At 36.4% G+C, this 12,110-nt stretch overlaps 1 protein-coding gene across 1 annotated transcript in view; it reads right to left on the reverse strand.

The window, feature by feature from the left end:
- LOC131436043 (tetraspanin-2A) overlaps nt 1-12,110 on the reverse strand; it is a 165,802-nt gene that overhangs the window by 73,851 nt on the left and 79,841 nt on the right. The window lies entirely within an intron of this gene.

Raw genomic sequence — 12,110 nt, forward strand, 5'->3', positions numbered from 1 at the left:
TAGGGCGTTGGTCTTACAAGCCAGTTGTCGTACTTTCGAGCCCCGACCTGGAAGGATTTTCAGCGTCAGTAGGATCGTAGCACCAGCAGCCATGCAATGGTTCTGTACATTATGAATCGGCTGCGAAATCGATTGAAACAAATGGTCGAATTCCACAAAAGGAATGTAATACCAAGGCTTTGCTTTGCTTTGCTATGAAACTGCACCCTATTCATTCATCTTTTTTGGTTAATTAACATGCTCTATAATAATGTCGATTTTCTAAGAAACTCCCGCGTAAATCTCCCTAGTCATGTGATGGTGCTTTTTACATCAATGTATATTATGGTAAATCAATGTTGGCTCCATCGTATTGAAATGACCATCGTTTCGAAGGTTTTCTACCTTCATCTTCGAGGTAAAACGACTACAAATGTTTCAAGACTACAAATATTTGTGAACGATTTTCCCTATAGATCGAAACGTTAACGCGAAATGAATATTTTTCGTGCAACAAATAACCAAACAGCTATCTTTTAATATAATCAAGCAGAATGGTCAGTTCGGTTTCACATTTCATCCAAGTCAGTCGATAAAACCAAACCGCTTACGCTCGGGACAACAGAAACCAAGTACAGTATTGTGTAGTGAACAATAGAACAACCTCGAAATGAGTGGAAAAAACGAACAAAAGCTACCGCCGACACGAAAGAATACAATTGTTGTTGACTTCAAGCAGTGCAAAATTCGCCCTTCGATACGAGAACTTGAAGGTTTGCTTAAGGAGCAAATGCATCTTGACATTAAACGTGTGCATTTACTTCAATGCAATAAGACAAATAATGTTGTTTACATCCAGTTCTATAAAGAGTTGGATGCCATTCAATTCGCAAAAGACAATAATAATGTGCACTATGGGGAGCACGAGAACATTAAGTACAGCATTCCAGTATATATGGAAGATAGTGCTATAGAAGTGCGTGTGCATGATCTTCCCTCAAGCGTCACCGATTCTTATATTCGCAAAACTATGTCCCAATACGGAGAGATTCTCTCTGTCGAAAAAGAAAAGTGGAAGAATTTTTTCCCCGGTATTCTAAATGGCGTACGTTTGTTACGCATGCGCCAGGTGCTCAGAATACAAGAATTCCTTGCAAATCACTTGTTACCTATGATAATCAGATGGTCACATGTCAATATTGCCGAAAAGCTGCTCACTACGGTAAGCCATGTGATAAACTGGACAAGGAGACAACTACACCAAAGGACAACGGTGCTTCCTTCACACCAACCCCAAGCAACCCCAGTACACCTGTGACAGCCACCAACAACAATGAAGCATCCCCTTCAACGAATCCATCATCATCCCCTATAGAACAAAGTACACCAGCTGCAGTTAACAACTTACCCTCCAACCAACCAGCAACTGCAACCAATGTACAACAAGGTGCATCTACAGCAACTTGCAACGAAAAGAAGACGGAAATCGACAGCAATACCATCGATGCGGCAATGGATGACGAGACGAACCACGAACGAAGTGCCCCTCAATCCTCGCAGGAGGGAAATGGAAGCTCCTCTCCCCCTAGAAAAAGGGTGGCAACGAGATCCAACACAAACAAAAAAATTATTTTAAAAAAATAGGCCTGAATAAAAAAAAAATCTTTTAAATTAAAAAAAACCAGAATGGTTGAAACCGTTTCCCGTAGAATGAAAAAAAAAAATATGAAAGTATTCGAAACCGGAAACTGGGATTAGGCATATCTAAGGTATGTAACTTATATGACCTATAAATTTAATAAGTCTCGAATATAAATTTAAATGTTTCGCACTTTTTTTTGCGTTGTTACGTTAATAACGGCTTGGTATTTTTACACTAGCAAACCTGTAACTCCGGAACCGGGAGTCTGATCTGGATAACATTCAAATTCAGTTTTGATCAAATTAATGTCCAGTCTAAGATCTAGTTTAGGGTCCAGGTTCTATGAGACAAGATGGAAAAATAAACATTAAAATTGTTTTTTCTTTCAAATCATAAGAAATTATTTCGTAAACTTTATTTAAAAATCACTGTTTCTCGGAAACGGTGGCATTCTGAAAAAATTGGTTTTAATTTAAAAATTGCTTACTTTCAAAGAATTGGAGAAAAAACACTAAAAAACTATTTCAGAAATCCGGAAAATAATTCTATTTTCTTCAACTTTGTCTTGCCCTTCTCCAGTTATCAGTTATAATCTATTACAAAACAAACATATTGAATCTCTAAACTACTGTTAAACGTTCTAACATCTTGTCTCCGAAACACAATAACACTGCAATTTTTTCTCAGAGTCTTGCCCTAAACATTATTAAAGACAACTCAATCGATCGGACCAACAGTTTCTGAGTTTTTTTTGTTTATCAATTTTGTTAGAACTTTCCGTAAACAAAAGTATGGCTGGTGAACTGATTGGGCTTATTGTCCTCTTTGGTCATGAATATTGCATATGCAAAAATTGAGCCAATAAAGTCGATTTCAAATGAAATCGCTTTGTCTGTTTGAACTTATCTGGTCTTGTTTGGTTTTGTCTGGTCTGGTTTGAAAAGTTTTGTCACTTTTGTTTTATTAATGCTAGTATTGTTATTTTTTCTATTTTTGGTAATTTTGTAATTTCAAATCGTTTTTTTATTGTTATTTTTGATTTCTTTCTGTGATTTATATAATATTTGTTAGTTTCGTTATTTTAATTATTTATATAATATTTGTTAGTTTCGTTATATTTGTTTTTTTTGTTATGTCTCTTATTTTTGTTATAGTTATTTCCGTTATTAACATTATTTTCGTTATTGAGCAATTCCAGAAATGCTTAGCAGATCATCAGACTCGACCTTCTCCGATTTGGATGAAACTTTGCACATGGTTTCAGTATGGCAAACCATAAGTTTTTGAACCGATGGAGAGGTTAATCCGACTCACGACTGATTTTTAAAAAGGGCGTATGTATTTTTGCATATCACGAAAATTACCTTTTTCAAATCGTTGTAACTCGGAATCCGTTAATTGTACAAAAATGGCATTCAGGAAGAAGTTGTAGGGAATCGATTGGGCACTCTAAAAAAATATACACTGAAAAAAATTTTTGATTTTTTTCTCAATAATTACAAAATAATCCGAAAAAGTGAAATAAAAAAAAAGCATGGTTTCAATTTTTTTTGATAATTTTATTTTAAAGCTCTTATTAAAACCTACAGATTAATGGCTATCTAATCCGTGTCTTTTGAAAAATGAAGAAGTTACAGCTAAAACAATTTACAGATATATTCGAAATTTCAACTTTTCGTTGAAAGATAATCATTTAAACAGTAGAATATTATTCTACAGGTTGAAGGCAATAAATTTGTTCATGATATCCTTTCTTCTAAAAGCAGCTGCTCTTGAGATACTTGGATATTTAATTATAACACCATTTTTTATATTTCCAAGAATTGTTTATTTGCTTGCTATAACTACAATTAAAACCATCCTCTTTTATTTAACTTTTTTTACTTTGTTATTATAGAGGAAAAAAATCAAAAATTGTTTTCAGTTGATAATTTTTTTAGAGTTCCCAATCGATTCCCTACAACTTCTTCCTGAACGCCATATTTGTACAAATAACGGTTTCCGAGTTACAACGATTTGAAAAAGGCAATTTTCGTGAAATGCAAAAATACATACGCCCTTTTTAAAAATCAGTCGTGAGTAGGATTGACCTCTCAATCGATTTAAAACTTGTGGTTTGCCATACTGAAGCCATGTGCAAAGTTTCATCCAAATCGGAGAAGGTCGATTGTGATTTTGGTGATTCCTGGAATTGCTCTATTGTTGTTTTAATTGTTTTTGCTATTGTCTGTTTCTCTTTGTTTCTGTTTTAAAAGATTTCTTGTTATTGTTGGTATTAGGGGAATAAAATGTTATTTCCGAAATTTGAGACTTTATTGACAAAAGATAGTCACAAAGTCAATGTTCAAAGTATTGTTCATCGTTAAGCATTAATTTTTCCTATGTTTCAGGTAACACATACACTCTTAGAAAAAAATGAAATTTACGCTCGAGGTAAATTCAAGCATTACATAATTTCTTCGGTGATGCCATAATATTACATCTACTAACATGTAAAAATAAATTTTGCGTCTGTATCAATGTAAGCTTCAGCTAAATTAACTGTGAAGTTAATGATGTGACTTGTCTTTACATGCTTTGAATTGTGAATGTTTGTGAATCGTGATGCTCCTTTTATGTGCATCTATTTAGATGTAAATTTTTCTAAGTGTGTACCTCGATCCATTTTCTGACTTCACCATAATGGGAGAAGATCTAGTCAGCCAGGCAATGCTGCAACGATCTGAACAAACAGTAATTGGAAGGAATAATGTCTGGGTTAAACAGCGCGTGGAACTTACCGTTTGAGTCTTTCTAAGCATATTTTTACCGACTGGGTGCCCACCCATGTGAGCATTGTCATGTTGCGAAATTACTTTGTGGTGTTTATTGGTGTATTTTTGATTGATTATATCGTTTATTTATACCCGGCTTTAATCTGGTTTCGGTCGTTCGCCGGGTTTGATGTATGATGCATCAATTGTCGCATTTTATGGTCTCCTGTGATCCAGGTCATGAATATTCTGAATGGCCGTTTATAATGACCCATGATCGGGGTACCCATACGATGCCCGACGTTTTGGGTTATCGAAGGAGATCCACTTTTCATCTCTTGTTACGATTCGACGCATAAACTCTTTTTCTCTTGTGCCGTTGGAACAATTGTTTTCACCTGGAGAAACAGCATTTGACGTTCCTTGGCTTCAATTACCGCGACACCCAATTGCCTACCTTTCGAATCACTCCGATTGCTTTTAAATGATGGCGAAGGACTGACTGCGTAATTCCGAACGATTTAGAATTTTTGACAGGGCCTAGATCGAGCAATTCCTCCAATTCTTAGTCTTCTAACTTTACTGGCGCTCTGATTCGTCCTTTGGCCAACAATAATTGTCAACTTTAAACCGTACTAGCTGCTTACGACACGCTCAGCTAGAGTATGCTCAGCACACTTTCTCCAAAATACAATATCTTTCGGTGACCGTTGAAATAATGAAGAAGAACTCCTTACAAAAACACCTTATTTTGGTAATTTTGGTAATTTTGGTAATTTTGGTAATTTTGGTAATTTTGGTAATTTTGGTAATTTTGGTAATTTTGGTAATTTTGGTAATTTTGGTAATTTTGGTAATTTTGGTAATTTTGGTAATTTTGGTAATTTTGGTAATTTTGGTAATTTTGGTAATTTTGGTAATTCTGGTAATTTTGGTAATTTTGGTAATTTTGGTAATTTTGGTAATTTTGGTAATTTTGGTAATTTTGGTAATTTTGGTAATTTTGGTAATTTTGGTAATTTTGGTAATTTTGGTAATTTTGGTAATTTTGGTAATTTTGGTAATTTTGGTAATTTTGGTAATTTTGGTAATTTTGGTAATTTTGGTAATTTTGGTAATTTTGGTAATTTTGGTAATTTTGGTAATTTTGGTAATTTTGGTAATTTTGGTAATTTTGGTAATTTTGGTAATTTTGGTAATTTTGGTAATTTTGGTAATTTTGGTAATTTTGGTAATTTTGGTAATTTTGGTAATTTTGGTAATTTTGGTAATTTTGGTAATTTTGGTAATTTTGGTAATTTTGGTAATTTTGGTAATTTTGGTAATTTTGGTAATATTGGTAATTTTGGTAATTTTGGTAATTTTGGTAATTTTGGTAATTTTGGTAATTTTGGTAATTTTGGTAATTTTGGTAATTTTGGTAATTTTGGTAATTTTGGTAATTTTGGTAATTTTGGTAATTTTGGTAATTTTGGTAATTTTGGTAATTTTGGTAATTTTGGTAATTTTGGTAATTTTGGTAATTTTGGTAATTTTGGTAATTTTGGTAATTTTGGTAATTTTGGTAATTTTGGTAATTTTGGTAATTTTTTAATTTTTGTAATTTTGATAATTTTGGTAATTTTGGTAATTTTGATAATTTTGGTAATTTTGGTAATTTTGGTAATTTTGGTAATTTTGGTAATTTTGGTAATTTTGGTAATTTTGGTAATTTTGGTAATTTTGGTAATTTTGGTAATTTTGGTAATTTTGGTAATTTTGGTAATTTTGGTAATTTTGGTAATTTTGGTAATTTTGGTAATTTTGGTAATTTTGGTAATTTTGGTAATTTTGGTAATTTTGGTAATTTTGGTAATTTTGGTAATTTTGGTAATTTTGGTAATTTTGGTAATTTTGGTAATTTTGGTAATTTTGGTAATTTTGGTAATTTTGGTAATTTTGGTAATTTTGGTAATTTTGGTAATTTTGGTAATTTTGGTAATTTTGGTAATTTTGGTAATTTTGGTAATTTTGGTAATTTTGGTAATTTTGGTAATTTTGGTAATTTTGGTAATTTTGGTAATTTTGATAATTTTGGTAATTTTGGTAATTTTGATAATTTTGGTAATTTTGGTAATTTTGGTAATTTTGGTAATTTTGGTAATTTTGGTAATTTTGGTAATTTTGGTAATTTTGGTAATTTTGGTAATTTTGGTAATTTTGGTAATTTTTGTAATTTTGGTAATTTTGGTAATTTTGATAATTTTGGTAATTTTGGTAATTTTGATAATTTTGGTAATTTTGGTAATTTTGATAATTTTGGTAATTTTGGTAATTTTGGTAATTTTGGTAATTTTGGTAATTTTGGTAATTTTGGTAATTTTGGTAATTTTGGTAATTTTGGTAATGTTGGTAATTTTGGTAATTTTTGTAATATTATTAATATTGGTAGTGAAAGGTAAAGCAGATCCAAAACCACCTCCACTTAACCCTACCCCTTCTGCTGACAATAATAAGATTCCAAGGGTAAAGAAGTATCCCGATGATCCTTTGCTTTCGGCCGTTTCTTTCCTTGAACCTTGAACCTTGAACCTTATTAAAATATCTAGTGAATTGACGTCGCGGTACATTACTATTACCCGCATTGGAAAAGTACGCACAGGCAGGCATGGATTGGACTGGATTTTCATAACTTTCAATATTGCCGACCCTCTGAAACAGCTTAAGATGAGTTTTATACTCACAGTCAAAACGTTTCTGAAACAGTGAACTGCAAAATGGCCCCTCCTTTCAGCGATTGTATCCTTCGATGGCTGATTTATCGAACGGGGTAATGGATTCGATCACTGTTTTACAGGGGAATTGTAGAAGTATTATACCGAAAATAGACCCTTTCAAAGTAATAATAAACATCTTGGAGTGTGACGAATTTGCCATGTGCGAAACATGGCTAACTTCTGAAATACCAATTATCTTCCTCGATTTCAATATAATCCGCTTGGATCGAGAAAACACGGAGGAGTACTTTTAGGGATCAAAAAGTGCTATCCCTTCTACCGAATAAACCTCCCTTCGATACCAGGTGTTGAAGTTGTTGCATGTCAAATCACAATGAAAGGCAAGGACCTTTGCATTGCGCCCGTCTACATTCCTTCAAGAGCTTCGATTGAGCTCCGACGGCTTTCTGACATCATGGAGCTCCTTCCCAAATCTACGTTAGTTTCAGTAGACTTCAACTCTCACAGTACAGGACGGGGCTGTCTTCATGATGACAACAGATCAACTCTGATCTATGACCTTTGAGATAACTTCAATATGACAATATTAAATATGGGAGAAATGACACAGATCCCTGCACCACCAGCAAGACCAAGTTCGCTGGATCTTTCCATTTGCTCGACATCGTTACGGTTGGATTGCACGTGGAAGGTAATTCCTGATCCCCATGGTAGCGATCACTTGCCTGTCGTTATCTCAATCGCCAGCGGATTAGGAACATCGAAGACAATTGATGTTTGGTATGACCTAACACGAAATATTGATTGGAAAAACTATGCAAACTCTATATCTGAGAAACTAGAATCAACACAAGAACTTCCTCCGTTTTTGACTGGCTTGATTCTCGAAACCGCGATTCAAGTTCAGACAAAGCGTGTACCGGGCGCGAAAACTAACATCCGTCCTTCCAACCCGTGGTGGAACAAAGAGGGCTCAGAGCTAAACGCTAAAAAATCTGCAGCGTATATCAATTTTAGAAAAAACGGAACACCTGATAATTTTCGGAATTACGCGGTGTTAGACATGCAAATGAAGAACTCAATTAAAGCAAAGAATCGCAGATACTAGCCCCGATTATCGATTAGCACTCTTTAGAACACAGCCCGACGATTGCGCAGCCAAAATACTACGAACGAAAGCGAGGAATATTCTATCCGCTGGATATTCGATTTCGCTAAAAAAGTGTATCCCGACTCTTTCGATGGTGAAGTTTTCGCTTGCACTCTTGTCGTGTAATAATAAAGCCCCTGAGTTAGACAGAATCAAATTCTACTTGTTGAAAAATCTGCCTGACCCTGCCAAAAGGCGCTTGTTGAATCTATTCAACAAGTTCCTTGAGGGTAATATTGTTCCGCATGGCTGGAGACAAGTGAGGGTTATCGCTATTAAAAAACCAGGGAAACCAGCCTCCGACCACAATTCGTATCGGTCGATCTCTATGCCTTCCTGTATCCGGAAATTGTTTGAAAAAATTATTCTCTTCCGCCTAGACAATTGGATCGAGACTAATGGCTTGCTTTCAGAAACAAAATTTGGTTTCCGCTGAGGCAAAGGAACGAACGATTGTCTTGCGCTGCTTTCAACCGAAATTCAAAAGGCATTTGCCCGTAAAGAAACAAATTTCATCAGTCTTCCAAGATATAAAGGGGGCTTTTGACACAGTTTCAATACAAATCCTATCTGAGAAGTTTTATAAGCATGGTCATTCACCAGTTTTAAATAACTTTTTGTTTAATCTATTGTCCGAGAAACATATGCATTTTGCGAATGATGATTTGTCGACAATACGATTCAGTTACATGGGTCTTCCTCAGGGCTCATGTTTAAGCCCCCTTTTATACAATTTTTACGTAAGCAATATTGATGAATGTATCAACACATCATGCACGCTAAGACAACTTGCCGACGACAGCATTGTGCCTGTCATAGGACTCTAAGCTGTCGATCTTCAAGGACCATTGCAAGATACCCTCGACAACTTGTCCACCTAGTCTCTTCAAATGGGTATTGAGTTCTCTATGGAGAAAACTGAGCTGGTTGTATTTTCAAGGAAGCGAGAACCAGCACAATTACAGCTTCAACTAAGGGGTGAAATCATAGCTCAGGCCTTCACATTTAAATATCTCGGGGTCTGGTTCGACTCCAAAGGCACGTGGGGATGTCACATTAGGTATCTGAAACAAAAATGTCAGTAGAGAATCAATTTTCTTCGCACAATAACCGGAACTTGGTGGGGTGAACTGATTAGGTTGTACCACAAAACAACGATATTGTCCGTGATGGAATACGGATGCTTCTGCTTCCGACCCGCGGCGAACACCCATTTCATTAAACTGGAAAGGATTCAGTATCGTTGTTTGCGAATTACCTTAGGTTGCATGCAGTCGATTCATAGGATGAGTCTCGAAGTGCTCGCGGGCGTCTTACCGTTGAAAAATCAGTTCTGGGATCTCTCATTTCGATTGCTTATACGATGCGATATCTTGAATCCGATGGTGACTGAAAACTTCGAAAGGCTTGTCGAGCCCAATTCTCAGACCCGTTTTATGTCCTTGTATTTTGATTGCATGGCTCAGAATATTAATCCTTCTTCGTATGTTTTCAACCGTGCTCATTTCCTGGATACTTCTGATTCTACTGTGTTTTTTGACACATCCATGAGAGAAGAGATTCGTGGGATTCCGGATCACGTACGCCCTCAAATGATCATTAATATTTTTTATCATAAATTCAGTGCAGTTGACTGTGAAAAGATGTTTTACTCTGATGGGTCAAATCTCAACGGATCCACAGACTTTGGTATCTTCAATAAGAACATAACCGCTTCGTACAAACTCAGTGATCCGGCTTCAGTTTACGTCGCAGAATTAGCTGCTACAACTACATATTCAACGGAGGGCGGTCTCTGCACCTGTGGTTTCAGAAAGTTCCTCCCATTCCTCGACGATATCTCAGCTATGACTAAGAATAATCTTCACTATAAGGTTCGACATTAACAGCCCGTTACTCCCGAGCCACTGTCCCTGACACCATCTCATTGGAACTATCAGGTGTACAACTTTGCTTCCGCCGTTTTCCGATAGGTGGCTGTACCGGCTGAGGCTGGTTAAAATACATAGATGATGATGCCTTTAAAGTGAGTGTGTACAGTGCCTAACGAATTGTCATCGCCGTTTCAGTGACAGTTGTTCTTGTTTTAGTATTATTCACGCTCTAAAATGTCTGTTTATGTGCCCAATTCTCGCCATTTGCGGGAAGTTTTACTTTTCTGTTACAATTCGAAAAAAAAATGCAACTGAAGCGCATCGAATGTTTTCAGAAACTTACGGTGATGCTGCTCTGAGTAAAAGAACGTGTCGGGAGTGGTTTAAACGTAATGGGAAGTATACAAAAATGATGATTTCGATGTCGAAGACAAACGAGATGGTGGAAGAGAAAAAACCTTCAAAGATGAATAACAATTTACTACGAGCTCTTAAAACCGGGTGAAACCATCACAGGAGATCGCTACCGAACGCAACTGATGCGCCTTAGTCGCGCGCTAAAAGAAAAGCGGCCACAGTATCAAGAGCGATATGGCAAAGTCATCCTCCAACACGACAATGCTCGGCCTCACGTCGCAAAAGTGGTCAAAAAGTACCTGGAAACGCTGAAATGGGAAGTCTTGCCCCACCCGCCGTATTCCCCAGATGTCGCCCCTTCTGACTTCCACCTATTTCGTTCGATGGCACACGGCCTGGCAGATCAACATTTTCAATCCTTCGAAGAGTTGGAAAAATGGATTGCTTCAAGGATACCGTCAAAAAAGGACTCCTTTATTCGAGCCTAGATCCGAAAATTTCCGGAAAGATGGGAGAAAGTTGTCGCTAGCGACGGACAATACTTTCTCTTCACCATCTCGATGTCAAATAATTAGATCTCTGTCGTTTTAAGTAATTTCGTTTCCATACCCCCCCCCCCCCCCCCCCCCCCCTTTCCACAATCTTTACTTCTATATTTTTTTTCCTGCTTTCCCGTAACATCACCATCATCGCCCACGGAAGACCGCTCCAGTCGATGACCAGCATGCGGGCCTTCGTTAGCTGGAGGACTCACGGGTTATATTCAATCCACCGGCCACTGTCAATCGCCAGCTGAAGGCTGGATCGCCCAAAATCGACCATTACGACCCCAATACGGCATCAACTAATGATACTATACTAGTTTTAAGTTAGTCGTTAAATAAAATTAGAAACTGCGCATGGCATCGGTTAGCTTAGCAGTGTGCTTAAAATATGTTATTGAATAAAAAAAGGCGGGTGGGTAATGTCAGAGACATAACTGGATGTCGTGAATACGAAAACAACTGACATGTTCCTTAACACTTCCGAATATCAATTAGTTGATCAATTGTATGAATTATACAAGCATTCCCCTTTTCCACATTTTTCGCAAAAACAAAGAAGGCTTCACTTGATCTCGATTACTGTGAATTTCACACAGCGAAAAGTGCAAAAATCTAACCAAACAGTTCTAGATTTGCTATAAACTGAGGATATTTCCTTTCGATTTGCGAACAACAAATCCTAATAGTTTTTCAGAAAACTTTTAGAGCCATTAGAACGGCTGATTTGGTGTAAAGCTCTCCACCGTTGCTTTTTCATCCATGCAAATGACTGGCAGCTGTGACGTAATCGCTCTTGTCGGAAGCGAAACTAGCTTTGCGAACGACACAAAATACATTTGCTCGCAGTGGCGATAGAATCCAAACTGATCCAATTTTTGTTAGGAGCTTTCTTTTACGTGATTTCGTTTGTAGCTTTTTCACTAATGGGCGGTCCTAACGGCTATAAAAGTAGCCTCATACAAAATTTTAATGTCGATTATTTCATTTCGGATTTGCATAATTTATTGAAAGAAACTATCAATGTGCTGTAGGGATTCGTTTCTAGCATTCAGAAGGACCAAATTGAGGAACTCACTGCGATATTCACCACTTT

The sequence above is a fragment of the Malaya genurostris genome, chromosome 3 (genome assembly GCF_030247185.1).
Source record: "Malaya genurostris strain Urasoe2022 chromosome 3, Malgen_1.1, whole genome shotgun sequence".
Classification (NCBI taxonomy): Eukaryota; Metazoa; Arthropoda; class Insecta; order Diptera; family Culicidae; genus Malaya; species Malaya genurostris.